At 39.5% G+C, this 16723-nt stretch overlaps 1 protein-coding gene across 2 annotated transcripts in view; it reads right to left on the bottom strand.

The window, feature by feature from the left end:
• Positions 1-16723, bottom strand: part of ptgfr (prostaglandin F receptor (FP)) — a 103839-nt gene that overhangs the window by 36298 nt on the left and 50818 nt on the right. For both annotated transcript variants that reach the window (XM_061977993.1, XM_061977992.1), the window contains exon 2: positions 9955-10139. The gene's annotated coding sequence lies outside the window, so the exon portion shown is untranslated. The remainder of the gene's footprint in view (positions 1-9954; positions 10140-16723) is intronic.

Here is a 16723-nt window from a genome sequence, read left to right as displayed (position 1 = left end):
GTTTAAGATGGACAAACACCTTTGAAACGTAAAATAAACACAAAGAATGTCTGCAACTTATGCTGGACATAACATTGGACAAAAAGGAAGTCTTTGGGGGGTTTCTCTTTAGAATTATTACAGTCATTTGAAAATGAGCTCTTAGTAAGTGCTTTTACTGCCATCTAGTGTCTACTTCCATGTGGTATTAATGTTGTGAAATATCAATACAGTATTCGTTTTCCAATTGTTACTGAAATCCTGTGCTTTTTGAATTTAATCTTACAACAGACTTTACACTTACAACATTGATGACAAATTCATAAAATCACAAGTTGATTCAATGTTACTGAAAAAAATAAACCTCATCAAAACATTGCAACTTTTGCCACAACAGTCTGAAAAAGCTGCCTTGAATTATAGTTAAAGTACCACTCTCTAAATTTGACCCATCCTATTGTTCCACCCCTTGGGAGGTAAGGGGAGCAGTGAGCAGCAGCGGTGGCCGCGCTCGGGAATCATTTTGTTGATTTAACCCCCAATTCCAACCCTTGATGCTGAGTGCCAAGCAGGGAGGTAATGGGTCCCATTTTTATAGTCTTTGGTATGACTCGGCGCTTGGACACGCCCCGCTCACGCTGAGCGCAGCACGCCCACGCAGCAACAAGCCTGCATGCAATTGCCTATCCGCACACCTGGGACTGATGAGGGTGAGCTGGATAAAAGACCAGTGGACCCATGGATCCACGCGGGAACTTAGTTCTCATATGGTGAACCGTAAGCGAAGCTTTATGCTCTCTTTTGCTCTCTCTCCGTCATTCTTTCCCGGTGCTTGATTCGTCTTCCTGTTCCTCTTCGCCTCAGACGATAATGCCCTCTTCGTGTCCGGCGGGCCGTACCACGGTGCCGTCCTCCTCTTCGTTGCCGGCGGGACGCACCACGGCGCCACTCGCGTCCGCCTTCCCGACGGCCAAGATGGTGGCCGTTCCTTGGTCGCCCGCCTCGCCGGCCTCAGCGGCGTTCTACTCGCCGCCGCCACCAGACTCGTCTCCGGTGGATTCGGGGACCCTTGGACCAGCGACCCACCTCAAGTTCGCCCCTCCGCCCTCCCGTGACTTTTGTTTCCGTGTTTCTTGTGGTTCCAGCTAGAGGACATCTGGGAGCTGTCCATAAGGAGGGGGATACTGTCACGGCCAGGGCGCATTCCAATGCGCCCACATCTGTTCGTCCTGACGAGCGCACCTCGGAACGCGCCCACGGCCGCGGCGCACATCCAGGGACGCGCCGCGCGCGTCTCCGCTCTGCAGCAGCCGCCAGCTGCAATCATTCACTGGCAATCGGCGCACCTGTCGGTAATGAGGAAGCTGCCTTCATAAGTCTGCTGAACCGGCCATCAGGCGCCGGAATTTAGTCTCCTGTATAGTAAGCTATCATCTGCTGCTTGATACAATCCTGCTCTCTCAGTGTTTTCCCTTCCGTGTTTCATTGTCGTGTCATCTTACCGCAGACCTCCATTCTATTGTTTATTTGTATTGTTTGATTATTATATATATATATATGGTTAATATATATAATAAATCATTGTACATACTGCCCCCTGGTGTCTGAGCAGTCACCTCCCCTTAGTCCAGGGGTCGGCAACCCAAAATGTTGAAAGAGCCATATTGGACCAAAAATACAAAAACAAATCTGTCTGGAGCCGCAAAAAAATAAAAGCCATATTACATACAGATAGTGTGTCATGAGATATAAATTGAATTAAGAGGACTTAAAGGAAACTAAATGAGCTCAAATATAGCTACAAATGAGGCATAATGATGCATTATGTACATATGGCTAGCCTAAATAGCATGTTAGCATCGATTAGCTTGCAGTCATGCAGTGATCAAATATGTCTGATTAGCACTCCACACAAGTCAATAACATCAACAAAACTCACCTTTCATGCACAACGTTAAACGTTTGGTGGACAAAATGAGACAGAAAAAGAAGTGGCATAAAACACGTCCTAGAAAGTCGGAGAAAGTTATACATGTAAACAAACGGTGAGTTCAAGGACCGCCAAAATTAGTAGGACAAAACTGCGCTCGCCAAATACTCGAATCAGTGAAGCATGTTTAATATAAACAGTTTGCTTTGTAACAATTAGGGAGGCTTGTGTCATGTTTGTCCTCCTACATAAACCATATTAAAACAAAAAAAATTTTTTTTTCCCCTCATCTTTTTCCATTTTTCATACATTTTTTAAAAAGCTCCAGAAAGCCACTAGGGCGGCGCTAAAGAGCCGCATGCGGCTCTAGAGCCGCGGGTTGCCGACCCCTGCCTTAGTCCAACCACAACAACAATCGCAAAAAAATGACCGCAAAATCCTGGAGACTGAGAGACTGAAATGTCACTTAATGGTGTCACACTTCCAAAATTAAAAAAGAGGGCAATATCTCCTCAAGATAAAAAAAAAGCACAAATGTGTGACAAGTTGAAAGTCAAGTCATCTTTTAAGACTGGATCTCATTCATTGTTAGAAAAAGTTTGTTGAACACATCTCAATGGATGATCCATTTGACCTGTTTGACCTGCTGCCCTCAGGAAGGCGCTACAGCAGGGGTCACCAACCTTTTTTAAACCAAGAGCTACTTCTTGGGTACTGATTAATGCGAAGGGCTACCAGTTTGATACACAAATAAATTGCCAGAAATAGCCAATTTGCTCAATTTACCTTTAACTCTATGTTATTATTAATAATTAATGATATTTATCTTTGCAGAAACACTGATTATCTTAATGATTTCTCACAATAAATATATATAGAAACAGATAAATATCAATATGCAACACTATTTTTATATTTTCTCTAAGTGCACATTTTTCAAATTGAACATTTTCAAATGATCACTTCTAAAACAGTCTTATGAAATAACAATATCCTATTTCAACACTAACATTTTTTAACAAATCATGAACTACATTGCACCATGTTTGTACAAATAACTCATGTAAAATACAAAAGTCAACTCTCAAATTTTTAAATAAATCATGTCACACTTTGAACTGGACACCAAATCTGTTATCTGTTTCTTTGTCAGTTAGTGAAGACCAAGTCTTTAAAATATTTTCTTGGATTTTCAAATTCTATTTGAGTTTTGTCTCTCTTAGAATTAAAAATGTCGAGCAAAGCGAGACCAGCTTGCTAGTAAATAAATACAATTTAAAAAATAGAGGCAGCTCACTGGTAAGTGCTGCTTTTTGAGCTATTTTTAGAACAGGCCAGCGGGCGACTCATCTGGTCCTTACGGGCTACCTGGTGCCCGCGGGCACCGCGTTGGTGACCCATGCGCTACAGGGTCATTATGTCTAAGACAAACAGACTCAAGAACAGTTTTTTTCATAAAGCCATAACCACGGTGAACTCTCACAGGCACTGATTTTATAGTTTAACACCTCTGTGTGCAATTTTTATTTTCCACCCACAGTCTTAATGCTTCTGTATACATGTATATAGTATAATATTGAATATTTAAACACATTCAGAACATTCGTTCTCAGGACCGGACTGTGTACCTTATCTCCTTTTGCAATATTTTCATTTTCTTTCCTTCCTAAGTCTTGCATATTTGTAGACTGTCCCACTGATATTGGAGTTACTTTTAATCTCTTTGTACCTGTGTATAGTGACAATAAAAGGCATTCTATTCTATTCTATTCTATAAGGTTTTTCTGGTCCTTTGGCAAGCCTGCCTTCTTCATACTTAAATATTTGTCTCTTGCTGCTTCGAAGGAGCAATGCCCGCACATGCTCGTAGAGCGCACCGTAACACTTAGCACGATACTTATGGATTCGGTGAAACTGAAACTCCATCTTGCAAAATATTTTTTGTTTGACTCTTCCATCATTGCGCATTCCCAGTAGGCACAAGACATTGATACAACGTTGATTATACATGCATGTCCTTTAAAACGGACATTGAAACAACGTTGCAAAATAGTTTGATTTGTAAACTGAGAAAACGTTGATGTCCAACGTTGGATCCACATTGTTGGTTGGTAAATAACCACATTTCAATGGTCAAATCAACGTCACAACCTGACAGACATTGTTTCAACATTGTATTTGTGTTGTAGAATTTTGGCTGGGAAATGACTAAAATTCAATGGTCAAATCAACGTCAGAATCCAACATTGATTAAACGTTGCCAAAAAGCATAATGTCTCAATGTTGTTTTATTGTCCTGTGCCTGCTGGGTTATCTTAAATAGGGTTCATCTTGCCTGTCTGCTATGCTCTAATCAGCGTCACAACACATACAAATGTCATCACTTGGGTGAGAGACTATATTAATAATAATTTCAAATACAGTACCTGCAAAAAAGAGCACACCCCTCACAACCTCCAATACAGCCAAGTTTCCCATGTGAGGTCACAGTATATATGTTGGAATTCATCTTTACCCTGAATGAACAGCAGTTCCGGCAGCACTCATACGCCATGCTTCACTGTATGCAAGACACACTTACTTTGCTACTTGTGTTGCCAGCTATTTAGGCAATAATGGCTGTGTTGACACATTTTAGGTATACTGCTATACACCGTCTAAGTACATCCAAGGTACCTTTTAAAGTATATTGTTCCTTAGAAATGGTTGCTGAACCACTTGACTTTGTTGCTGAGGGGGAGCAAACGTTCTGTCGCTATCGCAGGTTGAGGGCGTTATTAAAGATGAACGAGGTGGAGGAGAGTGCCGTAAAAAAAAATCAGAGCAGAGCTGTTACAGAATAAACCATCTGCTCCTCTGCATGCACTATTTGTCATGAGTGGCTCAAACAGGAAGTGACACATTTAAACAGGAATAGTTAATGGCAAATTAAGACATTTTTTTATCACAGGGGTTCAAGGGCTATTTATAGTTTGAATGTCTATAAAGAAAAAAAGTAAATGCATTGCAAACAAAGTGTATTATTGTTGTTATTAATATCTAAAATACACATGTAAGCATTTAGATCACAACCTGTAGGGGGTGCTACAAGTGTAATTATGGTAAGTAAGACACTAATTGTAGCTTATTGAGAAATATAAGATTTGTAGTGCCAGAGGTGTCCAAACTTTTTGTATAACTGTAAATGTATAACTGCCAAAAAGGAAAGGACTCAAAGAACGCCTCAGTTATGTAAATCACAGCGTTCTTTGTTTGCTAACAAGGCTAAAATATTATTGCAAGGATCTGCCAATGTGTTTACAGTGGTCCTTGTTCCTCTATGCAACAGGAGCACTGTTTTGTTTTTAGGAATTTGCTGCAACAATGTTTGTCCCAAGTTTTGAACTAAACTCAGGACCTAATTAATTAATTGACGGCCTAATTTGGCCCCCATGCCGCCAGATGAATAACAACTTTTTTTGAATACATACACTATAGTGGCCTAGTGGTTAGAGTGTCCGCCTTGAGATTGGTAAGTTGCAGAGGTGGGACCAAGTCATTGCTTTGCAAGTCACAAGTACGTCTCAAGTCTTTACCCTCAAGTCTCGAGTCAAGTCCCGAGTCAAGACAGGGCAAGTCCGAGTCAAGTCCAAAGTCAAGACTGGAAAGTCTCAAGTCAAGTCCCAAGTCCTGCATTTTGAGTTTCGAGTCCTTTCAAGTCATTTAACCACAGACTAATATATTTACACAGATTGTGTATGCTTTTAAAACACTGTATTTATTTATTAAAACAAGTGCATTTGAAATTGCAGGGAAAAAGATAGTGCTGACATTGCACTTCAAAATAGCACTATTAACCAGTCATTTTAAACATGTAACTCATTCCTTTACAGAATAAACACATTTGAAAAAAAACAAGTGTAACTGTACTTATTTGCACAAAAGTGTTAACATTGTATTTCCATGGCATATTGCATTGTAACTAGTTCCACAGCAGTTTCTATCCTGTTCTTACCTTATCTCATTGATCTCATCTCATACTGTATGTGTGTTTATGTGTGCGGACACATGAAAAACATAACAAATATATGAACATAACAATGAACAGAGTTGTACTTTTTAGATGTCAGGACCCTATGCAATATGTACACATACTCTTAATATAGTATACATTTTAACTGCCCTTTATTTGACTATGTTTGTCTTTTTGTAGGTGGCTAAAATACGCGGTGCTGCTGACTGCCGTCTAACGTTACGTTACTGTGTGTGATACATTGACTAACGTAACGTTATGTGTAGGTACCTCATGCAACCCTGCTTAAAAAAAATCACTTGACAAAAAGTATGAATAAGGTAGCAAACTGCAGTGGACGCAACAGATTGCCGTGTTTGCAATGACGTTATAACCATAGACATCTTATAAGTAGACGCAGCATTGGTTGCTGTGACGCGAGCAATTTGGCCGCCATCTTGAAGTGCTGATGAGGAGCCGGCGAGCAGCCGAAACTGACAGATGACAGGTAGAAAACAAAGATGGGGGTGTTCAGCGTTTTCCTGCTCAAATGAGCGGACTGTTGAAAATAGGAATCGGGGGATTACTTTTCACAAGTGAGATTTAACATTAACGTACTATTGGTTGTATTTTATGAAAATAATATTACCACAGAGTGGAGAAGGATCAAAGATCTTCAATATTTGTATGTGAAAATCACAAAGAAATCTTCTGGGGGAGGATGACGCCCCTACAGGGGTTTGGTTTACAAACTTTCAGCCCCACCTAAAACAAAATTCACCAGCCACTACTGATTATGATGCATTCTCATTTTAGGCAAAGTACAAGACAATACTTTCTTAACAGTATAATTGTAACCAGGAATCAGTCTTCAAGTAACAATATTCAAATACTAACATTGTTGGGTTAAACAGAATTTGGTTTTATTCTGAATCCAGTGAAACAGATTGGTGGTTTTCCATCCATCCATTTTCTACCGCTTATTCCCTTCGAGGTGGTTTTAGCTGATATGAAGACTTTCAGGTGTTTATATATGTTTAAGTATTTGGCAGACGCTTTTATCCAAAGCGACTTACATAAAATAATACATATAAAACAATCACTGCAAACATTATCATTTAAGGGAAGAATGTAATAGAAAATATCAATACAAAGTGTCAAGACAGAATAAACTCTCTGCTGCTGAAGCAACAGAGATACAGTCTATAGGTCCCTAAGATATATAGATATCTAATGTATTCATACATTGTTTATGTAGGATACACACATATGTATATATACCTAATCATATTGTTTCTTCAACTTAAAAATAGCTGACCGTTTTTTTCCCCCTTCTCTGGGATTATATTCCCAGTTTTCATCTCAGACGTCTGGTCACTTATAGCGTATAAGAATATTCTATTACTGTTAAGCAAACTATGAATAATAAAACACGCCAAAATATGTGTCTGTTATCATAGCTACACGTATGACAAAAAAGGGGGTGAAAATCAGTGGTATTCAGTGAGGTAAGATGAATGAAATGCGCTGACAGTTCATTGCTCCTGCCAAATGAATTGCACTGAGTGGAGCGGATCACCACTCCAAGATGGCGGCCACACGCCTCGTCTGCGCCAGTAGGCAGTAGCGCTCTATGCTGCGTCTACTTATAAGATGTCTATGGTTATAACGTTAGCAGTGAGTTTGCAGCCTCACTGATTTAACTACACAGCAAATAAAAGTCACGTTACTTAGCCAATAAACGTTATCTTACATTCAAAACTTACCCTTCTTTGTGCAACTTCAAATGTCGAACGAAGTTGGAAGTTGTTGCGTATCCGTCTGTAATATCCGAACTGCGTGATTTGCATACCGCAATTCGTTTTTTGTTGACCAAGTCGTAGTTTTTATACCCGAACGAAACCAACTTTAACATAATTGTTTCTCACTGGCACGTTGTTGGACAACTCTTCTTCATTGGTTCTCCTGCAATTTGATTGGATGAATGCTGTGTGATGAAAACAACGTAGTTGTCATTTGATTGGCTGTTGTACTGACAGCACACCAGCTGACAGGAATAACATGCTGATAGACAGACGAAGAAAATGAAAAATACGGAGCGCTCCCAAATAACTTTTTAAGCTTTGGATTTTGGGGAAAGTGGCAAGTCATGTCAAGTCATGTCAATTCAAAAGGCTCAAGTCCAAGTGAAGTCACAAGTCATTGATGTTAAAGTCTAAGTCGAGTTGCAAGTCTCTTCACATTTTGTCAAGTCGAGTCTAAAGTCATCAAATTCATGACTCGAGTCTGACTCGAGTCCAAGTCATGTGACTCGAGTCCACACCTCTGGTAAGTTGTGATTTCAAACCCCGGCCGAGTCATACCAAAGACTATAAAAATGTGACCCATTACCTCCCTGCTTGGCACTCAGCATCAATGGTTGGAATTGGGGATTAAATCACCAAAAATGATTCCCACCGCTGCTGCCCACTGCTCCCCTCACCTCCCAGGGGGTGAACAAGGAGATGGGTCAAATGCAGAGGACAAATTTCTCCACACTTAGTGTGCGTGTGACAATCATTGGTACTTTATAGTTAGAACTCTAAGACTTATTTACAATTGTTCAAAATTAGCACAATATGGGATGTTAAAATCCAAATATGCCTATGTCCACTAGAAGTTGCAAATATTCAGAGACAACTGAATGATTATGCTGAAGCCGGATAACCCTAACAAAATATGACTTGTGCGTATGAAGCTTTGATAAAAATAACAACTACACATGCCCAATGCGGCTCCACCAAACCTCTGCTATGGTTTGCCATTAGTAGACTGTGTGTCCTTATCACACTAGGTTGAAGCAGAGTGAGGAGGTGAGGAGGTTCGCTTTGAATAAGTTGTGCACACTAATTGATTTTACGAGGAAGCAACAGCGGTGGAAGTGGAAGGGAGGGGACTGTAGTCTACTGTGCGCAGCAGTAATCCCTATAGAGTAGAAAGCTATCTTTCTTTTTGTCTTTTTTACCGCTTAATCTTTCATGGCTGGCACATGAATTATGAATTGAGAAAGTATAAACTACAGAGTTAAGTCGGCTTGCAAAAAGAGATCATCTATCATTCTAACAGAGTTATTGTACAGTAGGAAGGCACAATGAGGAGCTGTTCCTTGCGGATTTAATAAAATAGAATAGATTAGAAAGTACTTTATTGATCCCTGGGGGAAATTCAGCACCACAGTTCGCTCACAATTGACAATAAACACTTAGGTATTTTTTACATGTGAATAATATAAATACAGTCTATTATACAGCATTATTCACATGTGAATAACATAAATACAGTCTATTATACAGCATTATTCACATGTGAATAATATAAATACATTATACATTTACAGTACATGTATTGTACTGTACTGTACATAAGATGCTACGCACAATGATTGCTTACTGTAACGTCTTAAAGCTGTAGAACTGATTATTAAGGCAATTTTCTGCGAAACTAAGGGAGGGCATTAAAGCCACAAAAACCCATCATGCACTGTGCACACCTAAAATATGGCAACTTATCAATTAAGTGGTCTCTGTATTACAAATGTATCCTCTTTATTTAAGCAAGGGGTCAAACACTATTTTCAGTGTGAAATATATATAAAAAAATATTCCCGATGCGGGTATTACAACTGAATATAATACCGTCTGAATCACACATGCAGGCAAGTACATTCAATTTGCTCTGTATTTAACAGTATATATTTAGAATGACTATTTAGTACAGATAGTATTAAAACATGGGGGGCGGGGGGGCTCACCCACATCTGCGGTCCTCTCCAAGGTTTCTCATTGTCATCCCACTAGGTTGAGTTTTTCCTTGACCTGATGTGGGTTCTGAACCGAGGATGTCGTTGTGGCTTGAGCAGCCCTTTGAGACACTTGTGATTTAGGGCTATATAAATAAACATTGATTGATTGATTGATACCTTTGTAAAAATTTCCTGACTCTTGTATCGCAGCAATGCAGGTGCACCTTACAAGTGGGCATTTAGCTAAAACCGCAGACAATGCATATTATTTACCTTGCGGTCCATGACACTAGTGTAGCCCTCAAGTGTTGATGATGCAAGCAGTCTCTGAGGTCTCTTTGGCTTCTCTATGGCGGACGCAGGACTTTCCCCATGGCGGGATGATGGTGATGCCGATGATCTGCCAACATCAAACCAGTAACCATGGTGATGATGATGCTGCCGCAAAACCCTTGGCACTGGAGCGACACATGGGACAGACATATTGAGTCATTATACAGTATTGTGGAAAATACAAAATACATAAAAAAAGATTTTTTTCTGCAGGTGTCATTTATTGCTACCATGCGCTTCCTTATTTTCCTATACGCACGAGAGGATTCTGCATCTCATCACAGAGCGTCGAGAGTCCTCAGCACGCATGAGCGGGACGTGAGTACACGGCTCAAAAAGAAGCGCCACGCTCCCACCCCTCACCCGTGCAAACTGCCGCACTGTGCTTCGTTCCCCGTGATCCTAAACACCTCCGTATCTTCCTGCATCTGGTCCTGGTGTGGCAGGGTCCACTGCGGGTTCATAGGAGTTCATGTGTGTATGAATAGACAGCTACAACGTATTCCCCTTGACATCTTTTGACATTTTCATAGATGTGGATGAAAATGTTATGAAAAACTGGGCCAGAATTTTGTCAATGCATATTTTCTCAAGGTCAAATTCTAGAAGAAAAAGTAAACTTGGACATACGGGAGCATAGTCAGTGTGCAGCTTGTATTGCAGCATATACCTGTACTTACTATCCACTGAAAGAGACTCATGCAGCCATACTCTAAATAACTGCCAACACAAGTGAGTACAACTCACTGTAAACACGTCCAAATAATATCCATTGTTATCCAGTGCAGGGATCCCCAAACTATGGCCCAGATTTGGCTGGCCAGGATCCATAATCTGGACCGCCACACTGCAAAAAATCAGTGTTCAAAAACAAGAAAAAAAAAATAAAATAATTGGGGGTATTTTATTTGAACAAAGCAAAAGTATCTGCAATAGAACAAGAAAATTCGGCTTGTCAAGATTTTCCGAAACAAGTAAAATTAGCTAACCTCAATGAACCCAAACATACCTTAAAATAAGGATATTCTCACTAATAAGTGCTCTTTTCTTGGTAGAAAAACCCAGACCTTTTTGCTCAATATGTTGAAAAATATTCTTAAATTAAGCAAATGCTAGTGCCATTATCTTGATATAATGATATGCGCTCGGCATCATTTTTTTTTTTTCATGCTTGAAGTAAGAAATTATTACTTTAAAAAACTAGTTTTATACTTATGAGTGTTAATGACACAGCATTGCAACAGTTGATATTCTAGTTTCAAGCATGTTTTACTCAATATAGGTCATAAAATCTCAGCTACAAGCTGTAATATCTTACTGAGATAATTTAGGACCAAAACACTTAAAACACGTAAAACACTCTTACATAAAATCTGCTTAGTGAGAAGAATTATCTTATCAGACAGAAAATAAGCAAATATCACCCTTATCTGAGATATTTAATCTTACATAGATTTCAGTTTTTGCAGTGCAGATTAATTTTTGACATTAAAATTTAAACTTTGCAAATGCGCTGCCATCTAATGAATTATTTCAATATCGTTAGTCTTTGACTCTGAGCATTACTACACCATTATCCAAGTGCTTTGAATTAATTTATATGAGCGTGAAGGAAAGGGAATGTGTTTCGCCACATGCCTGCAGTGCCTCATTGCAGAAAGTACACCTTTTTTGAATTGCTGGCAGGTAAGTGGAATCCACATATTTTTACAAGTAAATTCAGAATACCTTTCCCACCCATGGTCCAAATAATCCAAAACCAACACAGAAAGTTAATACTCGTGGTACAAAACACACAACCTGCCCACTAACTATGTGGACAAAAATGTCTAAGCACCACACACAATTCAAATATACACCTATTTGAATCCCCCACAGAGAATGATGGGTAAAAATAACTTTCTCTACACACTTTGACATGATTGACGCACTTTGGCTGCTTGATATTCCTGATTAATTACAAAACTTTAAGGAGGTCTTAGGGGAATTAAACAAGGTAGGAGTGGTTCACATACTCCTAATATCCAATGTTTTATCGCTTATACTTCATGTTGTAGTAATGGGGGGTGTCAATATTTTGGTTGTTCGGTTTGTTAGCTAAAGCTTGTTATAAATAATGGTTTAACAAACTGAAGTTTCGCTGATCATTTCCTGATAATATTGTAAATCTTATATCTTTTATTTTTGTACAAAATGATTGTTGTGCTGTGTGGCGAAATAAAGGTTTGTTGTGTGTATAATAATAATATATTGGCGAGTTCACCCCAAAAACCGGGCTTTATCGCAGGTTGTACTGTAATTTTACATATTCAGCACAGTGGCGCAGTAGTTAGCGTCCTAGGTTCGATTACCAGGCTCGTGTTCTTTCTGTGTGGAGTTTGCATGTTTTTCCTGTGACTGCATGGGTTGTCTCCGGGTACTCCGGCTGATTCCCACCTCCAAAGACATGCACCTGTGGATAGGCTGATTGGCAACACTAAAGTTAGCCCAAGTGTGTGAATGTGAGTGTGAATGTTGTCCGTCTCTCTTTGTATTGGTCCTGCGGCTAGGTGACGACTTTTCCAGGGTGTACCCCGCCTTCTGCCTGAGTGCAGCTGGGATAGCCCCACTTTGTGACCCCGGAAGAGACAAGCAGTAGAAAATGAAATTATGGATATCATGTTTGGCAAACTTCTCTCTTCAAGTTGATATCACACTTATATGCAGACTTAAATCATTGTGATCAGAGTTCCCGTGTTAAAGCATCTGTTTAAACAGGATCAGCGCACACACACTAACAATTGAGCAATAAATTGGAATAAATAATAAGATAGAAAAAAAAACTATTCTTAAAATTTTAACTACAAGTTACTTCATGCAGCTCAGAAGTGAAGTTAGTTTAGTGATTTAGATATAACATGTATTTAGATGCTTTATGTAGCGGTAATTAGATTACATTACATGCATCATATATCATTTTATTTTCATCTTTTAATTATTTTTTTTAACCCTAATGTGGCACTCCAGTCAAAAAGTTTGAGGACCCCGTCCTAGTCTAACCCCTGCTTGCGTCGACCAGTGAAGAAATCCGGATCACGGCACCAATGTAACACCTTCTGAATACACAAATTGTCGCTAGTTTAAGCCTCCTAGACTCTGCGTTGTGTTTGTTGTGATAATGATGGACAGGAGACTTGAGTGACACCGCTTACTTCTTGATGTAGAAGGAAATATGCACCGGTCAGTACGGTGAGGCTCAGTACCCGTTACACTAGCACTGCCTTAGTCCCTTTGGGCCGTTATCTCGGTACTCACTCGTGTAGCTTCCAAATTCAGATTGTAACGGCTGTCGGTTGACTGTAAATCTACACTGCCATACAAGCCATGCACAGACTACTCTAAAGTGTATCCATTTGTAATGTATTCCCCTAAAGGATATAACAAAATGCTCGCTGAAATGTCAAGGGTATACTCACTTTTGTGAGGTACTGCAGTATTGTTGGGCTTCATCTGAGGACAAGTACTAAAGCATTGTCAGTAGAGCGGTGGAGAAAGGGTCCATCTGGTTCTGCTGTGATATTAATCTATTTATAGCATCAAAACCCAAGTGCATTACACATTGTTAAACACCCGTTGCAAAAGATATTGTGTAAAACATCAGGAAGAAGATGACAACCTTCTCTTGATCGATGTAGGATAGTTTAAAACAAATACTTCCCTCCTAGTTTCCAGTCCACAGACAAGTTAAACAGGTGAATAATACTCAATATTATGATGTTCCTTGACTGCACTTAAATGTAGAGTATATGTAGAATATATTTATATTATTTATAAATTATATACCGGTATATAATACATTATATATATTATATTATTTATTATTATTACTGTCTATTGTGAGCGAACTGTGCTGAATTTCCCCAGGGATCAATAAAGTACTTTCTATTCTATTCTAATATTCCTAGCAATCAAATTTGAGAAGCAACCGGATTGGATCACAATATTAACCGTGCACTTGCAGCTTCTTGGTCACCCCGCCACCCACACCAGTTATTGCATACTTCCTACCTATTCTGGCACTTTATCCTCACTCATTCATCAAGGCACAAGAGGCTCAAGGATTTGGGCACTTCAGTTTGAGTCAAGCTGCAGACAAAAAGCAATATTTGTAAATATGCTAGTCTGCTCCCTGACTACTGTTGATGTGCCTTTAAGCAAGGCTATGAACCCTTGCTTGATGTCGGCTCAGGGAAGTTTGCATGCCCCTTCAGTCTGACATCTCTTTGCATGCTTGCATGTCAGTATAATACATGAAACATTAATGCATGTTGATAATTATTTTAAATATTTTGACTTAGATTCCTTATCACAGATTTGATTCAGAAATGCTCATCATGTATTTATTTGTTCACTAGAACAGTGTTTTTCAACCACTGTGCCACGGCACACTAGTGTGCCGGGGGAGATTATGTAATTTCACCTAATTGGGTTAAAAACATATTTTTTTAAATGTCCCGTTGTTGAGTGTCTGCACTGTCTAGAGGTCGGCAGCTTAACCATGTAATACTCTTCCATATCAGCAGGTAGCTAATTGCTTTGTAGATGTTTGTCGTGATCACAATATGCAGATGACAGCGGGAGGCAGAATGCAGGTAAAAAGGTATCTAACGCTTAAACCAAAAATAAACAAAAGGCGAGTGCCACTCAGAAAAGCCATTGAAGCTTAGGGATGGTTATGCAAAATGAAACTAAAACTGAACTGGCTGCAAAAGTAAACAAAAACAGAATGCTGGACGACAGCAAAGACTCATAGCGTGTGGAGCAGACGGCGTCCACTAAGTACATCTGTACATAACATGACAATCAACAATGTCCCCACAAAGAAGGATAGCGTCCGCACAACTTAAATAGTCATGATTGCGAAAACAAAGCAGGCGGAGGGAATAGTGTTCAAGGAAGACATGAAACTGCTATAGGAAAATACCAACAAAACAGGAAAAGACACCAAAAATAGGAGCGCACGACAAGAACTAAAACACTACACAGGAAAACAGCAAAAACCTCAAAATAAGTCACGGCGTGATGTGACAGGTCATGACAGCACACCTACTTTGAGACAAGAGCTATAGTGATACATGCTTGGTTATGGTTTGAATTAATATCTACCAATTGCGAGAACGACTTTTTACTGTCAATATCGGCTGCTGAGTTTAATTTCTTAATGATTTCTGCTGGTGGTGTGCCTCTGGATTTTTTCAATGAAAAAAATGGGCCTTGGCTCAGAAAAGGTTGAAAAACACTGCACTAGATGATAGTCTCTGTTTAAAAAACAAATGGGAAATATGCCACACCCCCTAAAGTCCACTAGGGGTCGTTGTTTCTCCGTGACGACTATTGCCAAGCACATACAAAACTGCAGTATTTTCTATTTTGAAACATGTATATTGATCGTCAGTTTGCCAGTTCCTCTGTTTTGTAGCCACTATTATTGATTCCATCCACATGTAAGGCAAGAGTTAGCAAAAAAAAGGGGGGGAACTAAACCCTAACAAAGAAAACGCTGCGGCCATTTTGGAATAATTAATGATGTCGAGCTGTAAACAAGACTGGCGATAGGATAAAGTATTATTTTCATATAATCTTGTCATGCGCTTACTAACACTGTCGTGTGACATGCAGTGACAAAAATGCTGCTAGACAGCAGCTTCCTACAGTATATGCATCTCTGAATCAATCAGAGAGTGTGCAGGTATACCAAATGTTGTGACCGGGTGAATCTATAGCCATGTTTGAATCTATGTTTGTAAAGTTTTTTTTCCGACAGTGTATGGGGAAAAAAAATGCAGCGACGAATTCAAGATATCTATTTAAAGTGTTAATTTCCAAAAGACAAATACTTTTGGAGAGTGAAGTGAAGTGAATTATATTTATATAGCGCTTTTCTCTAGTGACTCAAAGCGCTTTACATAGTGAAACCCAATATCTAAGTTACATTTAAACCAGTGTGGGTGGCACTGGGAGCAGGTGGGTAACATGTCTTGCCCAAGGACACAACGGCAGTGACTAGGATGGCGGAAGCGGGGATCGAACCTGCAACCCTCAAGTTGCTGGCACGGCCGCTCTACCAACCGAGCTATACCGCCCGTAGAGTGGGGTGTGCTTCCATTTGCAATCTGGGAACGCCTGCACAAACAAACATCAGACTCAAAAAACGTACTATAAAAGTAACTGTGGAGCAAAATCTACAACAAAAGGTATCCAATACCTATTACCTATACCACAATGAAGTGTTTTAAATGTAGATTAAAATCATCATAGGTCCCTTTTGAATGCACGTCTCTTGTTTGTTTGCACGCCCCCTCACTCTGACACCTCTTTGCATGCTTGCATGTCAGTACAATACATTAAACATTAATGCCTGTTGATAATTATTTTAAGTATTTTGACTTAGATTCCTTAAGACAGATTTGATTCCCTTTGTATTTGCTCACTAGAACCATGCCAGTCTTTGTTTAAAAAACAAAAGGGAAATATGCCATACCCCCTAAATTCCACTAGGGGTCGTTGTTTCTCTGTGACAATTGCCAAGCACACACAAAAACTGCAGTATTTTATATTTTGGAACATGTATATTCGCCAGTTTGCCAGTTCCTCTGTTTTATAGCCACTATTATTGATTCCATCCACATGTAAGGCAAGAGTTAGCACAAAAAAAAAAGGGGGGGGGGAA

This window comes from Nerophis lumbriciformis, linkage group LG18 (genome assembly GCF_033978685.3).
Source record: "Nerophis lumbriciformis linkage group LG18, RoL_Nlum_v2.1, whole genome shotgun sequence".
Classification (NCBI taxonomy): Eukaryota; Metazoa; Chordata; class Actinopteri; order Syngnathiformes; family Syngnathidae; genus Nerophis; species Nerophis lumbriciformis.
This window is presented reverse-complemented; position numbering and strand designations above follow the sequence as displayed.